Below are 16946 nucleotides of genomic sequence, written 5' to 3'. Positions count from 1 at the left end.
ATGCTTATTGTTTTTATGTCTTACAAGACGCAGAACGTCGTTTGCTTTCGAACGCGAGGCGTGGGACCCACGTGAGGGATCGGCTCCGTTCGGGAAACGCGGAAACAATCAACGATGAACCGGATGCCGCCCGAGCATAGACATAGCAAGAAAGAAAAAAAAAACGCACCTAAAACCTAAAAAAACGCAAACGGGCAACGAAAAAGGGGGTGCAACACGAGGACTTCCAAGGGGGTCACCCATCCTAGTACTACTCTCGCCCAAGCACGCTTAACTGCAGAGTTCTGATGGGATCCGGTGCATTAGTGCTGGTATGATCGCACCCGAAATACTATCCATGCTTATTGTTTTTATGTCTTACAAGACGCAGAACGTCGTTTGCTTTCGTACGCGAGGCGTGGGACCCACGTGAGGGATCGGCTCCGTTCGGGAAACGCGGAAACAATCAACGATGAACCGGATGCCGCCCGAGCATAGACATAGCAAGAAAGAAAAAAAAAAACGCACCTAAAACCTAAAAAAACGCAAACGGGCAACGAAAAAGGGGGTGCAACACGAGGACTTCCCAGGGGGTCACCCATTCTAGTACTACTCTCGCCCAAGCACGCTTAACTGCGGAGTTGTGATGGGATCCGGCGCATTAGTGCTGGTATGATCGCACCCGAAATACTATCCATGCTTATTGTTTTTATGTCTTACAAGACGCAGAACGTCGTTTGCTTTCGAACGCGAGGCGTGGGACCCACGTGAGGGATCGGCTCCGTTCGGGAAACGCGGAAACAATCAACGATGAACCGGATGCCGCCCGAGCATCGACATAGGAAGAAAGAAAAAAAAAAACGCACCTAAAACCTAAAAAAACGCAAACGGGCAACGAAAAAAGGGGTGCAACACGAGGACTTCCCAGGGGGTCACCCATCCTAGTACTACTCTCGCCCAAGCACGCTTAACTGCAGAGTTCTGATGGGATCCGGTGCATTAGTGCTGGTACGATCGCACCCGAAATACTATCCATGCTTATTGTTTTTATGTCTTACAAGACGCAGAACGTCGTTTGCTTTCGTACGCGAGGCGTGGGACCCACGTGAGGGATCGGCTCCGTTCGGGAAACGCGGAAACAATCAACGATGAACCGGATGCCGCCCGAGCATCGACATAGCAAGAAAGAAAAAAAAAACGCACCTAAAACCTAAAAAAACGCAAACGGGCAACGAAAAAGGGGGTGCAACACGAGGACTTCCCAGGGGGTCACCCATCCTAGTACTACTCTCGCCCAAGCACGCTTAACTGCGGAGTTGTGATGGGATCCGGTGCATTAGTGCTGGTATGATCGCACCCGAAATACTATCCATGCTTATTGTTTTTATGTCTTACAAGACGCAGAACGTCGTTTGCTTTCGAACGCGAGGCGTGGGACCCACGTGAGGGATCGGCTCCGTTCGGGAAACGCGGAAACAATCAACGATGAACCTGATGCCGCCCGAGCATAGACATAGCAAGAAAGAAAAAAAAACGCACCTAAAACCTAAAAAAACGCAAACGGGCAACGAAAAAGGGGGTGCAACACGAGGACTTCCCAGGGGGTCACCCATCCTAGTACTACTCTCGCCCAAGCACGCTTAACTGCAGAGTTCTGATGGGATCCGGTGCATTAGTGCTGGTATGATCGCACCCGAAATACTATCCATGCTTATTGTTTTTATGTCTTACAAGACGCAGAACGTCGTTTGCTTTCGTACGCGAGGCGTGGGACCCACGTGAGGGATCGGCTCCGTTCGGGAAACGCGGAAACAATCAACGATGAACCGGATGCCGCCCGAGCATAGACATAGCAAGAAAGAAAAAAAAAAACGCACCTAAAACCTAAAAAAACGCAAACGGGCAACGAAAAAGGGGGTGCAACACGAGGACTTCCCAGGGGGTCACCCATTCTAGTACTACTCTCGCCCAAGCACGCTTAACTGCGGAGTTGTGATGGGATCCGGCGCATTAGTGCTGGTATGATCGCACCCGAAATACTATCCATGCTTATTGTTTTTATGTCTTACAAGACGCAGAACGTCGTTTGCTTTCGAACGCGAGGCGTGGGACCCACGTGAGGGATCGGCTCCGTTCGGGAAACGCGGAAACAATCAACGATGAACCGGATGCCGCCCGAGCATCGACATAGGAAGAAAGAAAAAAAAAAACGCACCTAAAACCTAAAAAAACGCAAACGGGCAACGAAAAAAGGGGTGCAACACGAGGACTTCCCAGGGGGTCACCCATCCTAGTACTACTCTCGCCCAAGCACGCTTAACTGCGGAGTTGTGATGGGATCCGGTGCATTAGTGCTGGTATGATCGCACCCGAAATACTATCCATGCTTATTGTTTTTATGTCTTACAAGACGCAGAACGTCGTTTGCTTTCGTACGCGAGGCGTGGGACCCACGTGAGGGATCGGCTCCGTTCGGGAAACGCGGAAACAATCAACGATGAACCGGATGCCGCCCGAGCATCGACATAGCAAGAAAGAAAAAAAAAACGCACCTAAAACCTAAAAAACGCAAACGGGCAACGAAAAAGGGGGTGCAACACGAGGACTTCCCAGGGGGTCACCCATCCTAGTACTACTCTCGCCCAAGCACGCTTAACTGCGGAGTTCTGATGGGATCCGGTGCATTAGTGCTGGTATGATCGCACCCGAAATACTATCCATGCTTATTGTTTTTATGTCTTACAAGACGCAGAACGTCGTTTGCTTTCGTACGCGAGGCGTGGGACCCACGTGAGGGATCGGCTCCGTTCGGGAAACGCGGAAACAATCAACGATGAACCGGATGCCGCCCGAGCATAGACATAGCAAGAAAGAAAAAAAAAACGCACCTAAAACCTAAAAAAACGCAAACGGGCAACGAAAAAGGGGGTGCAACACGAGGACTTCCCAGGGGGTCACCCATCCTAGTACTACTCTCGCCCAAGCACGCTTAACTGCGGAGTTCTGATGGGATCCGGTGCATTAGTGCTGGTATGATCGCACCCGAAATACTATCCATGCTTATTGTTTTTATGTCTTACAAGACGCAGAACGTCGTTTGCTTTCGTACGCGAGGCGTGGGACCCACGTGAGGGATCGGCTCCGTTCGGGAAACGCGGAAACAATCAACGATGAACCGGATGCCGCCCGAGCATCGACATAGCAAGAAAGAAAAAAAAAACGCACCTAAAACCTAAAAAAACGCAAACGGGCAACGAAAAAGGGGGTGCAACACGAGGACTTCCCAGGGGGTCACCCATCCTAGTACTACTCTCGCCCAAGCACGCTTAACTGCGGAGTTGTGATGGGATCCGGTGCATTAGTGCTGGTATGATCGCACCCGAAATACTATCCATGCTTATTGTTTTTATGTCTTACAAGACGCAGAACGTCGTTTGCTTTCGAACGCGAGGCGTGGGACCCACGTGAGGGATCGGCTCCGTTCGGGAAACGCGGAAACAATCAACGATGAACCGGATGCCGCCCGAGCATAGACATAGCAAGAAAGAAAAAAAAAAACGCACCTAAAACCTAAAAAAACGCAAACGGGCAACGAAAAAGGGGGTGCAACACGAGGACTTCCCAGGGGGTCACCCATCCTAGTACTACTCTCGCCCAAGCACGCTTAACTGCAGAGTTCTGATGGGATCCGGTGCATTAGTGCTGGTATGATCGCACCCGAAATACTATCCATGCTTATTGTTTTTATGTCTTACAAGACGCAGAACGTCGTTTGCTTTCGTACGCGAGGCGTGGGACCCACGTGAGGGATCGGCTCCGTTCGGGAAACGCGGAAACAATCAACGATGAACCGGATGCCGCCCGAGCATAGACATAGCAAGAAAGAAAAAAAAACGCACCTAAAACCTAAAAAAACGCAAACGGGCAACGAAAAAGGGGGTGCAACACGAGGACTTCCCAGGGGGTCACCCATCCTAGTACTACTCTCGCCCAAGCACGCTTAACTGCGGAGTTGTGATGGGATCCGGTGCATTAGTGCTTGTATGATCGCACCCGAAATACTATCCATGCTTATTGTTTTTATGTCTTACAAGACGCAGAACGTCGTTTGCTTTCGAACGCGAGGCGTGGGACCCACGTGAGGGATCGGCTCCGTTCGGGAAACGCGGAAACAATCAACGATGAACCGGATGCCGCCCGAGCATCGACATAGCAAGAAAGAAAAAAAAAAACGCACCTAAAACCTAAAAAAACGCAAACGGGCAACGAAAAAGGGGGTGCAACACGAGGACTTCCCAGGGGGTCACCCATCCTAGTACTACTCTCGCCCAAGCACGCTTAACTGCGGAGTTGTGATGGGATCCGGTGCATTAGTGCTTGTATGATCGCACCCGAAATACTATCCATGCTTATTGTTTTTATGTCTTACAAGACGCAGAACGTCGTTTGCTTTCGAACGCGAGGCGTGGGACCCACGTGAGGGATCGGCTCCGTTCGGGAAACGCGGAAACAATCAACGATGAACCGGATGCCGCCCGAGCATCGACATAGCAAGAAAGAAAAAAAAAACGCACCTAAAACCTAAAAAAACGCAAACGGGCAACGAAAAAGGGGGTGCAACACGAGGACTTCCCAGGGGGTCACCCATCCTAGTACTACTCTCGCCCAAGCACGCTTAACTGCGGAGTTCTGATGGGATCCGGTGCATTAGTGCTGGTATGATCGCACCCGAAATACTATCCATGCTTATTGTTTTTATGTCTTACAAGACGCAGAACGTCGTTTGCTTTCGAACGCGAGGCGTGGGACCCACGTGAGGGATCGGCTCCGTTCGGGAAACGCGGAAACAATCAACGATGAACCGGATGCCGCCCGAGCATCGACATAGCAAGAAAGAAAAAAAAAAAACGCACCTAAAACCTAAAAAAACGCAAACGGGCAACGAAAAAGGGGGTGCAACACGAGGACTTCCCAGGGGGTCACCCATCCTAGTACTACTCTCGCCCAAGCACGCTTAACTGCGGAGTTCTGATGGGATCCGGTGCATTAGTGCTGGTATGATCGCACCCGAAATACTATCCATGCTTATTGTTTTTATGTCTTACAAGACGCAGAACGTCGTTTGCTTTCGAACGCGAGGCGTGGGACCCACGTGAGGGATCGGCTCCGTTCGGGAAACGCGGAAACAATCAACGATGAACCGGATGCCGCCCGAGCATCGACATAGCAAGAAAGAAAAAAAAAAAACGCACCTAAAACCTAAAAAAACGCAAACGGGCAACGAAAAAGGGGGTGCAACACGAGGACTTCCCAGGGGGTCACCCATCCTAGTACTACTCTCGCCCAAGCACGCTTAACTGCGGAGTTGTGATGGGATCCGGTGCATTAGTGCTTGTATGATCGCACCCGAAATACTATCCATGCTTATTGTTTTTATGTCTTACAAGACGCAGAACGTCGTTTGCTTTCGAACGCGAGGCGTGGGACCCACGTGAGGGATCGGCTCCGTTCGGGAAACGCGGAAACAATCAACGATGAACCGGATGCCGCCCGAGCATAGACATAGCAAGAAAGAAAAAAAAAACGCACCTAAAACCTAAAAAAACGCAAACGGGCAACGAAAAAGGGGGTGCAACACGAGGACTTCCCAGGGGGTCACCCATCCTAGTACTACTCTCGCCCAAGCACGCTTAACTGCAGAGTTCTGATGGGATCCGGTGCATTAGTGCTGGTATGATCGCACCCGAAATACTATCCATGCTTATTGTTTTTATGTCTTACAAGACGCAGAACGTCGTTTGCTTTCGTACGCGAGGCGTGGGACCCACGTGAGGGATCGGCTCCGTTCGGGAAACGCGGAAACAATCAACGATGAACCGGATGCCGCCCGAGCATAGACATAGCAAGAAAGAAAAAAAAAACGCACCTAAAACCTAAAAAAACGCAAACGGGCAACGAAAAAGGGGGTGCAACACGAGGACTTCCCAGGGGGTCACCCATCCTAGTACTACTCTCGCCCAAGCACGCTTAACTGCGGAGTTGTGATGGGATCCGGTGCATTAGTGCTTGTATGATCGCACCCGAAATACTATCCATGCTTATTGTTTTTATGTCTTACAAGACGCAGAACGTCGTTTGCTTTCGAACGCGAGGCGTGGGACCCACGTGAGGGATCGGCTCCGTTCGGGAAACGCGGAAACAATCAACGATGAACCGGATGCCGCCCGAGCATCGACATAGCAAGAAAGAAAAAAAAAAAAACGCACCTAAAACCTAAAAAAACGCAAACGGGCAACGAAAAAGGGGGTGCAACACGAGAACTTCCCAGGGGGTCACCCATCCTAGTACTACTCTCGCCCAAGCACGCTTAACTGCGGAGTTCTGATGGGATCCGGTGCATTAGTGCTGGTATGATCGCACCCGAAATACTATCCATGCTTATTGTTTTTATGTCTTACAAGACGCAGAACGTCGTTTGCTTTCGTACGCGAGGCGTGGGACCCACGTGAGGGATCGGCTCCGTTCGGGAAACGCGGAAACAATCAACGATGAACCGGATGCCGCCCGAGCATCGACATAGCAAGAAAGAAAAAAAAAACGCACCTAAAACCTAAAAAAACGCAAACGGGCAACGAAAAAGGGGGTGCAACACGAGGACTTCCCAGGGGGTCACCCATCCTAGTACTACTCTCGCCCAAGCACGCTTAACTGCGGAGTTGTGATGGGATCCGGTGCATTAGTGCTGGTATGATCGCACCCGAAATACTATCCATGCTTATTGTTTTTATGTCTTACAAGACGCAGAACGTCGTTTGCTTTCGAACGCGAGGCGTGGGACCCACGTGAGGGATCGGCTCCGTTCGGGAAACGCGGAAACAATCAACGATGAACCGGATGCCGCCCGAGCATAGACATAGCAAGAAAGAAAAAAAAAAACGCACCTAAAACCTAAAAAAACGCAAACGGGCAACGAAAAAGGGGGTGCAACACGAGGACTTCCCAGGGGGTCACCCATCCTAGTACTACTCTCGCCCAAGCACGCTTAACTGCAGAGTTCTGATGGGATCCGGTGCATTAGTGCTGGTATGATCGCACCCGAAATACTATCCATGCTTATTGTTTTTATGTCTTACAAGACGCAGAACGTCGTTTGCTTTCGTACGCGAGGCGTGGGACCCACGTGAGGGATCGGCTCCGTTCGGGAAACGCGGAAACAATCAACGATGAACCGGATGCCGCCCGAGCATAGACATAGCAAGAAAGAAAAAAAAAAACGCACCTAAAACCTAAAAAAACGCAAACGGGCAACGAAAAAGGGGGTGCAACACGAGGACTTCCCAGGGGGTCACCCATCCTAGTACTACTCTCGCCCAAGCACGCTTAACTGCGGAGTTGTGATGGGATCCGGTGCATTAGTGCTGGTATGATCGCACCCGAAATACTATCCATGCTTATTGTTTTTATGTCTTACAAGACGCAGAACGTCGTTTGCTTTCGAACGCGAGGCGTGGGACCCACGTGAGGGATCGGCTCCGTTCGGGAAACGCGGAAACAATCAACGATGAACCGGATGCCGCCCGAGCATCGACATAGCAAGAAAGAAAAAAAAAAAACGCACCTAAAACCTAAAAAAACGCAAACGGGCAACGAAAAAGGGGGTGCAACACGAGGACTTCCCAGGGGGTCACCCATCCTAGTACTACTCTCGCCCAAGCACGCTTAACTGCGGAGTTCTGATGGGATCCGGTGCATTAGTGCTGGTATGATCGCACCCGAAATACTATCCATGCTTATTGTTTTTATGTCTTACAAGACGCAGAACGTCGTTTGCTTTCGTACGCGAGGCGTGGGACCCACGTGAGGGATCGGCTCCGTTCGGGAAACGCGGAAACAATCAACGATGAACCGGATGCCGCCCGAGCATCGACATAGCAAGAAAGAAAAAAAAAACGCACCTAAAACCTAAAAAAACGCAAACGGGCAACGAAAAAGGGGGTGCAACACGAGGACTTCCCAGGGGGTCACCCATCCTAGTACTACTCTCGCCCAAGCACGCTTAACTGCAGAGTTCTGATGGGATCCGGTGCATTAGTGCTGGTATGATCGCACCCGAAATACTATCCATGCTTATTGTTTTTATGTCTTACAAGACGCAGAACGTCGTTTGCTTTCGAACGCGAGGCGTGGGACCCACGTGAGGGATCGGCTCCGTTCGGGAAACGCGGAAACAATCAACGATGAACCGGATGCCGCCCGAGCATCGACATAGCAAGAAAGAAAAAAAAAACGCACCTAAAACCTAAAAAAACGCAAACGGGCAACGAAAAAGGGGGTGCAACACGAGGACTTCCCAGGGGGTCACCCATCCTAGTACTACTCTCGCCCAAGCACGCTTAACTGCGGAGTTCTGATGGGATCCGGTGCATTAGTGCTGGTATGATCGCACCCGAAATACTATTCATGCTTATTGTTTTTATGTCTTACAAGACGCAGAACGTCGTTTGCTTTCGTACGCGAGGCGTGGGACCCACGTGAGGGATCGGCTCCGTTCGGGAAACGCGGAAACAATCAACGATGAACCGGATGCCGCCCGAGCATCGACATAGCAAGAAAGAAAAAAAAAACGCACCTAAAACCTAAAAAAACGCAAACGGGCAACGAAAAAGGGGGTGCAACACGAGGACTTCCCAGGGGGTCACCCATCCTAGTACTACTCTCGCCCAAGCACGCTTAACTGCGGAGTTGTGATGGGATCCGGTGCATTAGTGCTGGTATGATCGCACCCGAAATACTATCCATGCTTATTGTTTTTATGTCTTACAAGACGCAGAACGTCGTTTGCTTTCGAACGCGAGGCGTGGGACCCACGTGAGGGATCGGCTCCGTTCGGGAAACGCGGAAACAATCAACGATGAACCGGATGCCGCCCGAGCATAGACATAGCAAGAAAGAAAAAAAAAAACGCACCTAAAACCTAAAAAAACGCAAACGGGCAACGAAAAAGGGGGTGCAACACGAGGACTTCCCAGGGGGTCACCCATCCTAGTACTACTCTCGCCCAAGCACGCTTAACTGCAGAGTTCTGATGGGATCCGGTGCATTAGTGCTGGTATGATCGCACCCGAAATACTATCCATGCTTATTGTTTTTATGTCTTACAAGACGCAGAACGTCGTTTGCTTTCGTACGCGAGGCGTGGGACCCACGTGAGGGATCGGCTCCGTTCGGGAAACGCGGAAACAATCAACGATGAACCGGATGCCGCCCGAGCATAGACATAGCAAGAAAGAAAAAAAAAACGCACCTAAAACCTAAAAAAACGCAAACGGGCAACGAAAAAGGGGGTGCAACACGAGGACTTCCCAGGGGGTCACCCATTCTAGTACTACTCTCGCCCAAGCACGCTTAACTGCGGAGTTGTGATGGGATCCGGTGCATTAGTGCTGGTATGATCGCACCCGAAATACTATCCATGCTTATTGTTTTTATGTCTTACAAGACGCAGAACGTCGTTTGCTTTCGAACGCGAGGCGTGGGACCCACGTGAGGGATCGGCTCCGTTCGGGAAACGCGGAAACAATCAACGATGAACCGGATGCCGCCCGAGCATAGACATAGCAAGAAAGAAAAAAAAAACGCACCTAAAACCTAAAAAAACGCAAACGGGCAACGAAAAAGGGGGTGCAACACGAGGACTTCCCAGGGGGTCACCCATCCTAGTACTACTCTCGCCCAAGCACGCTTAACTGCAGAGTTCTGATGGGATCCGGTGCATTAGTGCTGGTATGATCGCACCCGAAATACTATCCATGCTTATTGTTTTTATGTCTTACAAGACGCAGAACGTCGTTTGCTTTCGTACGCGAGGCGTGGGACCCACGTGAGGGATCGGCTCCGTTCGGGAAACGCGGAAACAATCAACGATGAACCGGATGCCGCCCGAGCATAGACATAGCAAGAAAGAAAAAAAAAACGCACCTAAAACCTAAAAAAACGCAAACGGGCAACGAAAAAGGGGGTGCAACACGAGGACTTCCCAGGGGGTCACCCATTCTAGTACTACTCTCGCCCAAGCACGCTTAACTGCGGAGTTGTGATGGGATCCGGTGCATTAGTGCTGGTATGATCGCACCCGAAATACTATCCATGCTTATTGTTTTTATGTCTTACAAGACGCAGAACGTCGTTTGCTTTCGAACGCGAGGCGTGGGACCCACGTGAGGGATCGGCTCCGTTCGGGAAACGCGGAAACAATCAACGATGAACCGGATGCCGCCCGAGCATCGACATAGGAAGAAAGAAAAAAAAAACGCACCTAAAACCTAAAAAAACGCAAACGGGCAACGAAAAAAGGGGTGCAACACGAGGACTTCCCAGGGGGTCACCCATCCTAGTACTACTCTCGCCCAAGCACGCTTAACTGCGGAGTTCTGATGGGATCCGGTGCATTAGTGCTGGTATGATCGCACCCGAAATACTATCCATGCTTATTGTTTTTATGTCTTACAAGACGCAGAACGTCGTTTGCTTTCGTACGCGAGGCGTGGGACCCACGTGAGGGATCGGCTCCGTTCGGGAAACGCGGAAACAATCAACGATGAACCGGATGCCGCCCGAGCATCGACATAGCAAGAAAGAAAAAAAAAACGCACCTAAAACCTAAAAAAACGCAAACGGGCAACGAAAAAGGGGGTGCAACACGAGGACTTCCCAGGGGGTCACCCATCCTAGTACTACTCTCGCCCAAGCACGCTTAACTGCAGAGTTCTGATGGGATCCGGTGCATTAGTGCTGGTATGATCGCACCCGAAATACTATCCATGCTTATTGTTTTTATGTCTTACAAGACGCAGAACGTCGTTTGCTTTCGAACGCGAGGCGTGGGACCCACGTGAGGGATCGGCTCCGTTCGGGAAACGCGGAAACAATCAACGATGAACCGGATGCCGCCCGAGCATCGACATAGCAAGAAAGAAAAAAAAAACGCATCTAAAACCTAAAAAAACGCAAACGGGCAACGAAAAAGGGGGTGCAACACGAGGACTTCCCAGGGGGTCACCCATTCTAGTACTACTCTCGCCCAAGCACGCTTAACTGCGGAGTTCTGATGGGATCCGGTGCATTAGTGCTGGTATGATCGCACCCGAAATACTATCCATGCTTATTGTTTTTATGTCTTACAAGACGCAGAACGTCGTTTGCTTTCGTACGCGAGGCGTGGGACCCACGTGAGGGATCGGCTCCGTTCGGGAAACGCGGAAACAATCAACGATGAACCGGATGCCGCCCGAGCATCGACATAGCAAGAAAGAAAAAAAAAACGCACCTAAAACCTAAAAAAACGCAAACGGGCAACGAAAAAGGGGGTGCAACACGAGGACTTCCCAGGGGGTCACCCATCCTAGTACTACTCTCGCCCAAGCACGCTTAACTGCGGAGATGTGATGGGATCCGGTGCATTAGTGCTGGTATGATCGCACCCGAAATACTATCCATGCTTATTGTTTTTATGTCTTACAAGACGCAGAACGTCGTTTGCTTTCGAACGCGAGGCGTGGGACCCACGTGAGGGATCGGCTCCGTTCGGGAAACGCGGAAACAATCAACGATGAACCGGATGCCGCCCGAGCATAGACATAGCAAGAAAGAAAAAAAAAAACGCACCTAAAACCTAAAAAAACGCAAACGGGCAACGAAAAAGGGGGTGCAACACGAGGACTTCCCAGGGGGTCACCCATCCTAGTACTACTCTCGCCCAAGCACGCTTAACTGCAGAGTTCTGATGGGATCCGGTGCATTAGTGCTGGTATGATCGCACCCGAAATACTATCCATGCTTATTGTTTTTATGTCTTACAAGACGCAGAACGTCGTTTGCTTTCGTACGCTAGGCGTGGGACCCACGTGAGGGATCGGCTCCGTTCGGGAAACGCGGAAACAATCAACGATGAACCGGATGCCGCCCGAGCATAGACATAGCAAGAAAGAAAAAAAAAACGCACCTAAAACCTAAAAAAACGCAAACGGGCAACGAAAAAGGGGGTGCAACACGAGGACTTCCCAGGGGGTCACCCATCCTAGTACTACTCTCGCCCAAGCACGCTTAACTGCGGAGTTCTGATGGGATCCGGTGCATTAGTGCTGGTATGATCGCACCCGAAATACTATCCATGCTTATTGTTTTTATGTCTTACAAGACGCAGAACGTCGTTTGCTTTCGTACGCGAGGCGTGGGACCCACGTGAGGGATCGGCTCCGTTCGGGAAACGCGGAAACAATCAACGATGAACCGGATGCCGCCCGAGCATCGACATAGCAAGAAAGAAAAAAAAAACGCACCTAAAACCTAAAAAAACGCAAACGGGCAACGAAAAAGGGGGTGCAACACGAGGACTTCCCAGGGGGTCACCCATCCTAGTACTACTCTCGCCCAAGCACGCTTAACTGCAGAGTTCTGATGGGATCCGGTGCATTAGTGCTGGTATGATCGCACCCGAAATACTATCCATGCTTATTGTTTTTATGTCTTACAAGACGCAGAACGTCGTTTGCTTTCGAACGCGAGGCGTGGGACCCACGTGAGGGATCGGCTCCGTTCGGGAAACGCGGAAACAATCAACGATGAACCGGATGCCGCCCGAGCATCGACATAGCAAGAAAGAAAAAAAAAACGCACCTAAAACCTAAAAAAACGCAAACGGGCAACGAAAAAGGGGGTGCAACACGAGGACTTCCCAGGGGGTCACCCATTCTAGTACTACTCTCGCCCAAGCACGCTTAACTGCGGAGTTCTGATGGGATCCGGTGCATTAGTGCTGGTATGATCGCACCCGAAATACTATCCATGCTTATTGTTTTTATGTCTTACAAGACGCAGAACGTCGTTTGCTTTCGTACGCGAGGCGTGGGACCCACGTGAGGGATCGGCTCCGTTCGGGAAACGCGGAAACAATCAACGATGAACCGGATGCCGCCCGAGCATCGACATAGCAAGAAAGAAAAAAAAAACGCACCTAAAACCTAAAAAAACGCAAACGGGCAACGAAAAAGGGGGTGCAACACGAGGACTTCCCAGGGGGTCACCCATCCTAGTACTACTCTCGCCCAAGCACGCTTAACTGCGGAGATGTGATGGGATCCGGTGCATTAGTGCTGGTATGATCGCACCCGAAATACTATCCATGCTTATTGTTTTTATGTCTTACAAGACGCAGAACGTCGTTTGCTTTCGAACGCGAGGCGTGGGACCCACGTGAGGGATCGGCTCCGTTCGGGAAACGCGGAAACAATCAACGATGAACCGGATGCCGCCCGAGCATAGACATAGCAAGAAAGAAAAAAAAAACGCACCTAAAACCTAAAAAAACGCAAACGGGCAACGAAAAAGGGGGTGCAACACGAGGACTTCCCAGGGGGTCACCCATCCTAGTACTACTCTCGCCCAAGCACGCTTAACTGCAGAGTTCTGATGGGATCCGGTGCATTAGTGCTGGTATGATCGCACCCGAAATACTATCCATGCTTATTGTTTTTATGTCTTACAAGACGCAGAACGTCGTTTGCTTTCGTACGCTAGGCGTGGGACCCACGTGAGGGATCGGCTCCGTTCGGGAAACGCGGAAACAATCAACGATGAACCGGATGCCGCCCGAGCATAGACATAGCAAGAAAGAAAAAAAAAACGCACCTAAAACCTAAAAAAACGCAAACGGGCAACGAAAAAGGGGGTGCAACACGAGGACTTCCCAGGGGGTCACCCATCCTAGTACTACTCTCGCCCAAGCACGCTTAACTGCGGAGTTCTGATGGGATCCGGTGCATTAGTGCTGGTATGATCGCACCCGAAATACTATCCATGCTTATTGTTTTTATGTCTTACAAGACGCAGAACGTCGTTTGCTTTCGAACGCGAGGCGTGGGACCCACGTGAGGGATCGGCTCCGTTCGGGAAACGCGGAAACAATCAACGATGAACCGGATGCCGCCCGAGCATCGACATAGCAAGAAAGAAAAAAAAAACGCACCTAAAACCTAAAAAAACGCAAACGGGCAACGAAAAAGGGGGTGCAACACGAGGACTTCCCAGGGGGTCACCCATCCTAGTACTACTCTCGCCCAAGCACGCTTAACTGCGGAGTTCTGATGGGATCCGGTGCATTAGTGCTGGTATGATCGCACCCGAAATACTATCCATGCTTATTGTTTTTATGTCTTACAAGACGCAGAACGTCGTTTGCTTTCGTACGCGAGGCGTGGGACCCACGTGAGGGATCGGCTCCGTTCGGGAAACGCGGAAACAATCAACGATGAACCGGATGCCGCCCGAGCATCGACATAGCAAGAAAGAAAAAAAAAACGCACCTAAAACCTAAAAAAACGCAAACGGGCAACGAAAAAGGGGGTGCAACACGAGGACTTCCCAGGGGGTCACCCATCCTAGTACTACTCTCGCCCAAGCACGCTTAACTGCAGAGTTCTGATGGGATCCGGTGCATTAGTGCTGGTATGATCGCACCCGAAATACTATCCATGCTTATTGTTTTTATGTCTTACAAGACGCAGAACGTCGTTTGCTTTCGAACGCGAGGCGTGGGACCCACGTGAGGGATCGGCTCCGTTCGGGAAACGCGGAAACAATCAACGATGAACCGGATGCCGCCCGAGCATAGACATAGCAAGAAAGAAAAAAAAAACGCACCTAAAACCTAAAAAAACGCAAACGGGCAACGAAAAAGGGGGTGCAACACGAGGACTTCCCAGGGGGTCACCCATCCTAGTACTACTCTCGCCCAAGCACGCTTAACTGCAGAGTTCTGATGGGATCCGGTGCATTAGTGCTGGTATGATCGCACCCGAAATACTATCCATGCTTATTGTTTTTATGTCTTACAAGACGCAGAACGTCGTTTGCTTTCGTACGCTAGGCGTGGGACCCACGTGAGGGATCGGCTCCGTTCGGGAAACGCGGAAACAATCAACGATGAACCGGATGCCGCCCGAGCATAGACATAGCAAGAAAGAAAAAAAAAACGCACCTAAAACCTAAAAAAACGCAAACGGGCAACGAAAAAGGGGGTGCAACACGAGGACTTCCCAGGGGGTCACCCATCCTAGTACTACTCTCGCCCAAGCACGCTTAACTGCGGAGTTCTGATGGGATCCGGTGCATTAGTGCTGGTATGATCGCACCCGAAATACTATCCATGCTTATTGTTTTTATGTCTTACAAGACGCAGAACGTCGTTTGCTTTCGAACGCGAGGCGTGGGACCCACGTGAGGGATCGGCTCCGTTCGGGAAACGCGGAAACAATCAACGATGAACCGGATGCCGCCCGAGCATCGACATAGCAAGAAAGAAAAAAAAAACGCACCTAAAACCTAAAAAAACGCAAACGGGCAACGAAAAAGGGGGTGCAACACGAGGACTTCCCAGGGGGTCACCCATCCTAGTACTACTCTCGCCCAAGCACGCTTAACTGCGGAGTTCTGATGGGATCCGGTGCATTAGTGCTGGTATGATCGCACCCGAAATACTATCCATGCTTATTGTTTTTATGTCTTACAAGACGCAGAACGTCGTTTGCTTTCGTACGCGAGGCGTGGGACCCACGTGAGGGATCGGCTCCGTTCGGGAAACGCGGAAACAATCAACGATGAACCGGATGCCGCCCGAGCATCGACATAGCAAGAAAGAAAAAAAAAACGCACCTAAAACCTAAAAAAACGCAAACGGGCAACGAAAAAGGGGGTGCAACACGAGGACTTCCCAGGGGGTCACCCATCCTAGTACTACTCTCGCCCAAGCACGCTTAACTGCAGAGTTCTGATGGGATCCGGTGCATTAGTGCTGGTATGATCGCACCCGAAATACTATCCATGCTTATTGTTTTTATGTCTTACAAGACGCAGAACGTCGTTTGCTTTCGAACGCGAGGCGTGGGACCCACGTGAGGGATCGGCTCCGTTCGGGAAACGCGGAAACAATCAACGATGAACCGGATGCCGCCCGAGCATCGACATAGCAAGAAAGAAAAAAAAAACGCACCTAAAACCTAAAAAAACGCAAACGGGCAACGAAAAAGGGGGTGCAACACGAGGACTTCCCAGGGGGTCACCCATTCTAGTACTACTCTCGCCCAAGCACGCTTAACTGCGGAGTTCTGATGGGATCCGGTGCATTAGTGCTGGTATGATCGCACCCGAAATACTATCCATGCTTATTGTTTTTATGTCTTACAAGACGCAGAACGTCGTTTGCTTTCGTACGCGAGGCGTGGGACCCACGTGAGGGATCGGCTCCGTTCGGGAAACGCGGAAACAATCAACGATGAACCGGATGCCGCCCGAGCATCGACATAGCAAGAAAGAAAAAAAAAACGCACCTAAAACCTAAAAAAACGCAAACGGGCAACGAAAAAGGGGGTGCAACACGAGGACTTCCCAGGGGGTCACCCATCCTAGTACTACTCTCGCCCAAGCACGCTTAACTGCGGAGATGTGATGGGATCCGGTGCATTAGTGCTGGTATGATCGCACCCGAAATACTATCCATGCTTATTGTTTTTATGTCTTACAAGACGCAGAACGTCGTTTGCTTTCGAACGCGAGGCGTGGGACCCACGTGAGGGATCGGCTCCGTTCGGGAAACGCGGAAACAATCAACGATGAACCGGATGCCGCCCGAGCATAGACATAGCAAGAAAGAAAAAAAAAACGCACCTAAAACCTAAAAAAACGCAAACGGGCAACGAAAAAGGGGGTGCAACACGAGGACTTCCCAGGGGGTCACCCATCCTAGTACTACTCTCGCCCAAGCACGCTTAACTGCAGAGTTCTGATGGGATCCGGTGCATTAGTGCTGGTATGATCGCACCCGAAATACTATCCATGCTTATTGTTTTTATGTCTTACAAGACGCAGAACGTCGTTTGCTTTCGTACGCTAGGCGTGGGACCCACGTGAGGGAT

General features: G+C 50.6%; 50 non-coding genes across 50 annotated transcripts; all 50 read right to left on the bottom strand.

Moving 5' to 3' along the window:
* Positions 1–206: 206 nt before the first annotated feature.
* Positions 207–325, bottom strand: LOC145084843 (5S ribosomal RNA). Its single transcript, XR_013699270.1, has one exon. It is a non-coding gene; the product is annotated as a 5S ribosomal RNA (ribosomal RNA).
* Positions 326–544: 219 nt separating this feature from the next.
* Positions 545–663, bottom strand: LOC145085633 (5S ribosomal RNA). Its single transcript, XR_013700026.1, has one exon. It is a non-coding gene; the product is annotated as a 5S ribosomal RNA (ribosomal RNA).
* Positions 664–882: 219 nt separating this feature from the next.
* Positions 883–1001, bottom strand: LOC145084844 (5S ribosomal RNA). The gene has a single exon (XR_013699271.1). It is a non-coding gene; the product is annotated as a 5S ribosomal RNA (ribosomal RNA).
* A 218-nt stretch (positions 1002–1219) lies between these two features.
* On the bottom strand, positions 1220–1338 carry LOC145085235 (5S ribosomal RNA). The gene has a single exon (XR_013699645.1). It is a non-coding gene; the product is annotated as a 5S ribosomal RNA (ribosomal RNA).
* Positions 1339–1555: 217 nt separating this feature from the next.
* Positions 1556–1674, bottom strand: LOC145083612 (5S ribosomal RNA). The gene has a single exon (XR_013698080.1). It is a non-coding gene; the product is annotated as a 5S ribosomal RNA (ribosomal RNA).
* A 219-nt stretch (positions 1675–1893) lies between these two features.
* On the bottom strand, positions 1894–2012 carry LOC145085631 (5S ribosomal RNA). The gene has a single exon (XR_013700024.1). It is a non-coding gene; the product is annotated as a 5S ribosomal RNA (ribosomal RNA).
* Positions 2013–2231: 219 nt separating this feature from the next.
* Positions 2232–2350, bottom strand: LOC145085234 (5S ribosomal RNA). Its single transcript, XR_013699644.1, has one exon. It is a non-coding gene; the product is annotated as a 5S ribosomal RNA (ribosomal RNA).
* Positions 2351–2567: 217 nt separating this feature from the next.
* On the bottom strand, positions 2568–2686 carry LOC145081636 (5S ribosomal RNA). Its single transcript, XR_013696183.1, has one exon. It is a non-coding gene; the product is annotated as a 5S ribosomal RNA (ribosomal RNA).
* Positions 2687–2904: 218 nt separating this feature from the next.
* LOC145081634 (5S ribosomal RNA) lies at positions 2905–3023 on the bottom strand. Its single transcript, XR_013696182.1, has one exon. It is a non-coding gene; the product is annotated as a 5S ribosomal RNA (ribosomal RNA).
* Positions 3024–3241: 218 nt separating this feature from the next.
* LOC145085233 (5S ribosomal RNA) lies at positions 3242–3360 on the bottom strand. Its single transcript, XR_013699643.1, has one exon. It is a non-coding gene; the product is annotated as a 5S ribosomal RNA (ribosomal RNA).
* A 219-nt stretch (positions 3361–3579) lies between these two features.
* On the bottom strand, positions 3580–3698 carry LOC145083611 (5S ribosomal RNA). The gene has a single exon (XR_013698079.1). It is a non-coding gene; the product is annotated as a 5S ribosomal RNA (ribosomal RNA).
* Positions 3699–3915: 217 nt separating this feature from the next.
* Positions 3916–4034, bottom strand: LOC145073417 (5S ribosomal RNA). Its single transcript, XR_013691345.1, has one exon. It is a non-coding gene; the product is annotated as a 5S ribosomal RNA (ribosomal RNA).
* A 219-nt stretch (positions 4035–4253) lies between these two features.
* LOC145073402 (5S ribosomal RNA) lies at positions 4254–4372 on the bottom strand. Its single transcript, XR_013691343.1, has one exon. It is a non-coding gene; the product is annotated as a 5S ribosomal RNA (ribosomal RNA).
* A 218-nt stretch (positions 4373–4590) lies between these two features.
* Positions 4591–4709, bottom strand: LOC145081633 (5S ribosomal RNA). The gene has a single exon (XR_013696181.1). It is a non-coding gene; the product is annotated as a 5S ribosomal RNA (ribosomal RNA).
* A 220-nt stretch (positions 4710–4929) lies between these two features.
* LOC145081632 (5S ribosomal RNA) lies at positions 4930–5048 on the bottom strand. Its single transcript, XR_013696180.1, has one exon. It is a non-coding gene; the product is annotated as a 5S ribosomal RNA (ribosomal RNA).
* A 220-nt stretch (positions 5049–5268) lies between these two features.
* Positions 5269–5387, bottom strand: LOC145073395 (5S ribosomal RNA). The gene has a single exon (XR_013691339.1). It is a non-coding gene; the product is annotated as a 5S ribosomal RNA (ribosomal RNA).
* Positions 5388–5605: 218 nt separating this feature from the next.
* Positions 5606–5724, bottom strand: LOC145083610 (5S ribosomal RNA). The gene has a single exon (XR_013698078.1). It is a non-coding gene; the product is annotated as a 5S ribosomal RNA (ribosomal RNA).
* Positions 5725–5942: 218 nt separating this feature from the next.
* LOC145073388 (5S ribosomal RNA) lies at positions 5943–6061 on the bottom strand. The gene has a single exon (XR_013691336.1). It is a non-coding gene; the product is annotated as a 5S ribosomal RNA (ribosomal RNA).
* A 221-nt stretch (positions 6062–6282) lies between these two features.
* LOC145081866 (5S ribosomal RNA) lies at positions 6283–6401 on the bottom strand. Its single transcript, XR_013696408.1, has one exon. It is a non-coding gene; the product is annotated as a 5S ribosomal RNA (ribosomal RNA).
* A 218-nt stretch (positions 6402–6619) lies between these two features.
* LOC145085232 (5S ribosomal RNA) lies at positions 6620–6738 on the bottom strand. The gene has a single exon (XR_013699642.1). It is a non-coding gene; the product is annotated as a 5S ribosomal RNA (ribosomal RNA).
* Positions 6739–6957: 219 nt separating this feature from the next.
* LOC145083609 (5S ribosomal RNA) lies at positions 6958–7076 on the bottom strand. The gene has a single exon (XR_013698077.1). It is a non-coding gene; the product is annotated as a 5S ribosomal RNA (ribosomal RNA).
* Positions 7077–7295: 219 nt separating this feature from the next.
* Positions 7296–7414, bottom strand: LOC145085231 (5S ribosomal RNA). The gene has a single exon (XR_013699641.1). It is a non-coding gene; the product is annotated as a 5S ribosomal RNA (ribosomal RNA).
* Positions 7415–7634: 220 nt separating this feature from the next.
* Positions 7635–7753, bottom strand: LOC145081630 (5S ribosomal RNA). The gene has a single exon (XR_013696178.1). It is a non-coding gene; the product is annotated as a 5S ribosomal RNA (ribosomal RNA).
* Positions 7754–7971: 218 nt separating this feature from the next.
* Positions 7972–8090, bottom strand: LOC145083608 (5S ribosomal RNA). The gene has a single exon (XR_013698076.1). It is a non-coding gene; the product is annotated as a 5S ribosomal RNA (ribosomal RNA).
* A 218-nt stretch (positions 8091–8308) lies between these two features.
* LOC145081629 (5S ribosomal RNA) lies at positions 8309–8427 on the bottom strand. The gene has a single exon (XR_013696177.1). It is a non-coding gene; the product is annotated as a 5S ribosomal RNA (ribosomal RNA).
* Positions 8428–8645: 218 nt separating this feature from the next.
* On the bottom strand, positions 8646–8764 carry LOC145085230 (5S ribosomal RNA). Its single transcript, XR_013699640.1, has one exon. It is a non-coding gene; the product is annotated as a 5S ribosomal RNA (ribosomal RNA).
* Positions 8765–8983: 219 nt separating this feature from the next.
* On the bottom strand, positions 8984–9102 carry LOC145083607 (5S ribosomal RNA). Its single transcript, XR_013698075.1, has one exon. It is a non-coding gene; the product is annotated as a 5S ribosomal RNA (ribosomal RNA).
* Positions 9103–9320: 218 nt separating this feature from the next.
* On the bottom strand, positions 9321–9439 carry LOC145085410 (5S ribosomal RNA). Its single transcript, XR_013699809.1, has one exon. It is a non-coding gene; the product is annotated as a 5S ribosomal RNA (ribosomal RNA).
* A 218-nt stretch (positions 9440–9657) lies between these two features.
* On the bottom strand, positions 9658–9776 carry LOC145083606 (5S ribosomal RNA). The gene has a single exon (XR_013698074.1). It is a non-coding gene; the product is annotated as a 5S ribosomal RNA (ribosomal RNA).
* Positions 9777–9994: 218 nt separating this feature from the next.
* Positions 9995–10113, bottom strand: LOC145085409 (5S ribosomal RNA). The gene has a single exon (XR_013699808.1). It is a non-coding gene; the product is annotated as a 5S ribosomal RNA (ribosomal RNA).
* A 218-nt stretch (positions 10114–10331) lies between these two features.
* On the bottom strand, positions 10332–10450 carry LOC145081628 (5S ribosomal RNA). Its single transcript, XR_013696176.1, has one exon. It is a non-coding gene; the product is annotated as a 5S ribosomal RNA (ribosomal RNA).
* A 218-nt stretch (positions 10451–10668) lies between these two features.
* On the bottom strand, positions 10669–10787 carry LOC145083605 (5S ribosomal RNA). The gene has a single exon (XR_013698073.1). It is a non-coding gene; the product is annotated as a 5S ribosomal RNA (ribosomal RNA).
* A 218-nt stretch (positions 10788–11005) lies between these two features.
* LOC145083273 (5S ribosomal RNA) lies at positions 11006–11124 on the bottom strand. The gene has a single exon (XR_013697751.1). It is a non-coding gene; the product is annotated as a 5S ribosomal RNA (ribosomal RNA).
* A 218-nt stretch (positions 11125–11342) lies between these two features.
* Positions 11343–11461, bottom strand: LOC145085348 (5S ribosomal RNA). Its single transcript, XR_013699750.1, has one exon. It is a non-coding gene; the product is annotated as a 5S ribosomal RNA (ribosomal RNA).
* Positions 11462–11680: 219 nt separating this feature from the next.
* On the bottom strand, positions 11681–11799 carry LOC145083604 (5S ribosomal RNA). Its single transcript, XR_013698072.1, has one exon. It is a non-coding gene; the product is annotated as a 5S ribosomal RNA (ribosomal RNA).
* A 218-nt stretch (positions 11800–12017) lies between these two features.
* On the bottom strand, positions 12018–12136 carry LOC145081627 (5S ribosomal RNA). The gene has a single exon (XR_013696175.1). It is a non-coding gene; the product is annotated as a 5S ribosomal RNA (ribosomal RNA).
* A 218-nt stretch (positions 12137–12354) lies between these two features.
* On the bottom strand, positions 12355–12473 carry LOC145083602 (5S ribosomal RNA). The gene has a single exon (XR_013698070.1). It is a non-coding gene; the product is annotated as a 5S ribosomal RNA (ribosomal RNA).
* Positions 12474–12691: 218 nt separating this feature from the next.
* LOC145083272 (5S ribosomal RNA) lies at positions 12692–12810 on the bottom strand. Its single transcript, XR_013697750.1, has one exon. It is a non-coding gene; the product is annotated as a 5S ribosomal RNA (ribosomal RNA).
* A 218-nt stretch (positions 12811–13028) lies between these two features.
* LOC145085347 (5S ribosomal RNA) lies at positions 13029–13147 on the bottom strand. Its single transcript, XR_013699749.1, has one exon. It is a non-coding gene; the product is annotated as a 5S ribosomal RNA (ribosomal RNA).
* A 218-nt stretch (positions 13148–13365) lies between these two features.
* Positions 13366–13484, bottom strand: LOC145083601 (5S ribosomal RNA). Its single transcript, XR_013698069.1, has one exon. It is a non-coding gene; the product is annotated as a 5S ribosomal RNA (ribosomal RNA).
* Positions 13485–13702: 218 nt separating this feature from the next.
* On the bottom strand, positions 13703–13821 carry LOC145081626 (5S ribosomal RNA). Its single transcript, XR_013696174.1, has one exon. It is a non-coding gene; the product is annotated as a 5S ribosomal RNA (ribosomal RNA).
* Positions 13822–14039: 218 nt separating this feature from the next.
* LOC145081625 (5S ribosomal RNA) lies at positions 14040–14158 on the bottom strand. The gene has a single exon (XR_013696173.1). It is a non-coding gene; the product is annotated as a 5S ribosomal RNA (ribosomal RNA).
* Positions 14159–14376: 218 nt separating this feature from the next.
* Positions 14377–14495, bottom strand: LOC145083600 (5S ribosomal RNA). Its single transcript, XR_013698068.1, has one exon. It is a non-coding gene; the product is annotated as a 5S ribosomal RNA (ribosomal RNA).
* Positions 14496–14713: 218 nt separating this feature from the next.
* Positions 14714–14832, bottom strand: LOC145083598 (5S ribosomal RNA). The gene has a single exon (XR_013698067.1). It is a non-coding gene; the product is annotated as a 5S ribosomal RNA (ribosomal RNA).
* Positions 14833–15050: 218 nt separating this feature from the next.
* LOC145081624 (5S ribosomal RNA) lies at positions 15051–15169 on the bottom strand. Its single transcript, XR_013696172.1, has one exon. It is a non-coding gene; the product is annotated as a 5S ribosomal RNA (ribosomal RNA).
* A 218-nt stretch (positions 15170–15387) lies between these two features.
* LOC145081623 (5S ribosomal RNA) lies at positions 15388–15506 on the bottom strand. The gene has a single exon (XR_013696171.1). It is a non-coding gene; the product is annotated as a 5S ribosomal RNA (ribosomal RNA).
* A 218-nt stretch (positions 15507–15724) lies between these two features.
* Positions 15725–15843, bottom strand: LOC145083597 (5S ribosomal RNA). Its single transcript, XR_013698066.1, has one exon. It is a non-coding gene; the product is annotated as a 5S ribosomal RNA (ribosomal RNA).
* Positions 15844–16061: 218 nt separating this feature from the next.
* On the bottom strand, positions 16062–16180 carry LOC145083271 (5S ribosomal RNA). The gene has a single exon (XR_013697749.1). It is a non-coding gene; the product is annotated as a 5S ribosomal RNA (ribosomal RNA).
* Positions 16181–16398: 218 nt separating this feature from the next.
* Positions 16399–16517, bottom strand: LOC145085345 (5S ribosomal RNA). The gene has a single exon (XR_013699748.1). It is a non-coding gene; the product is annotated as a 5S ribosomal RNA (ribosomal RNA).
* A 218-nt stretch (positions 16518–16735) lies between these two features.
* Positions 16736–16854, bottom strand: LOC145083596 (5S ribosomal RNA). Its single transcript, XR_013698065.1, has one exon. It is a non-coding gene; the product is annotated as a 5S ribosomal RNA (ribosomal RNA).
* Positions 16855–16946: the final 92 nt, after the last annotated feature.

Source organism: Lactuca serriola, chromosome 1 (genome assembly GCF_051521515.1).
Source record: "Lactuca serriola cultivar US96UC23 chromosome 1, Lser_US96UC23_V15, whole genome shotgun sequence".
Taxonomy (NCBI): Eukaryota; Viridiplantae; Streptophyta; class Magnoliopsida; order Asterales; family Asteraceae; genus Lactuca; species Lactuca serriola.
This window is presented reverse-complemented; position numbering and strand designations above follow the sequence as displayed.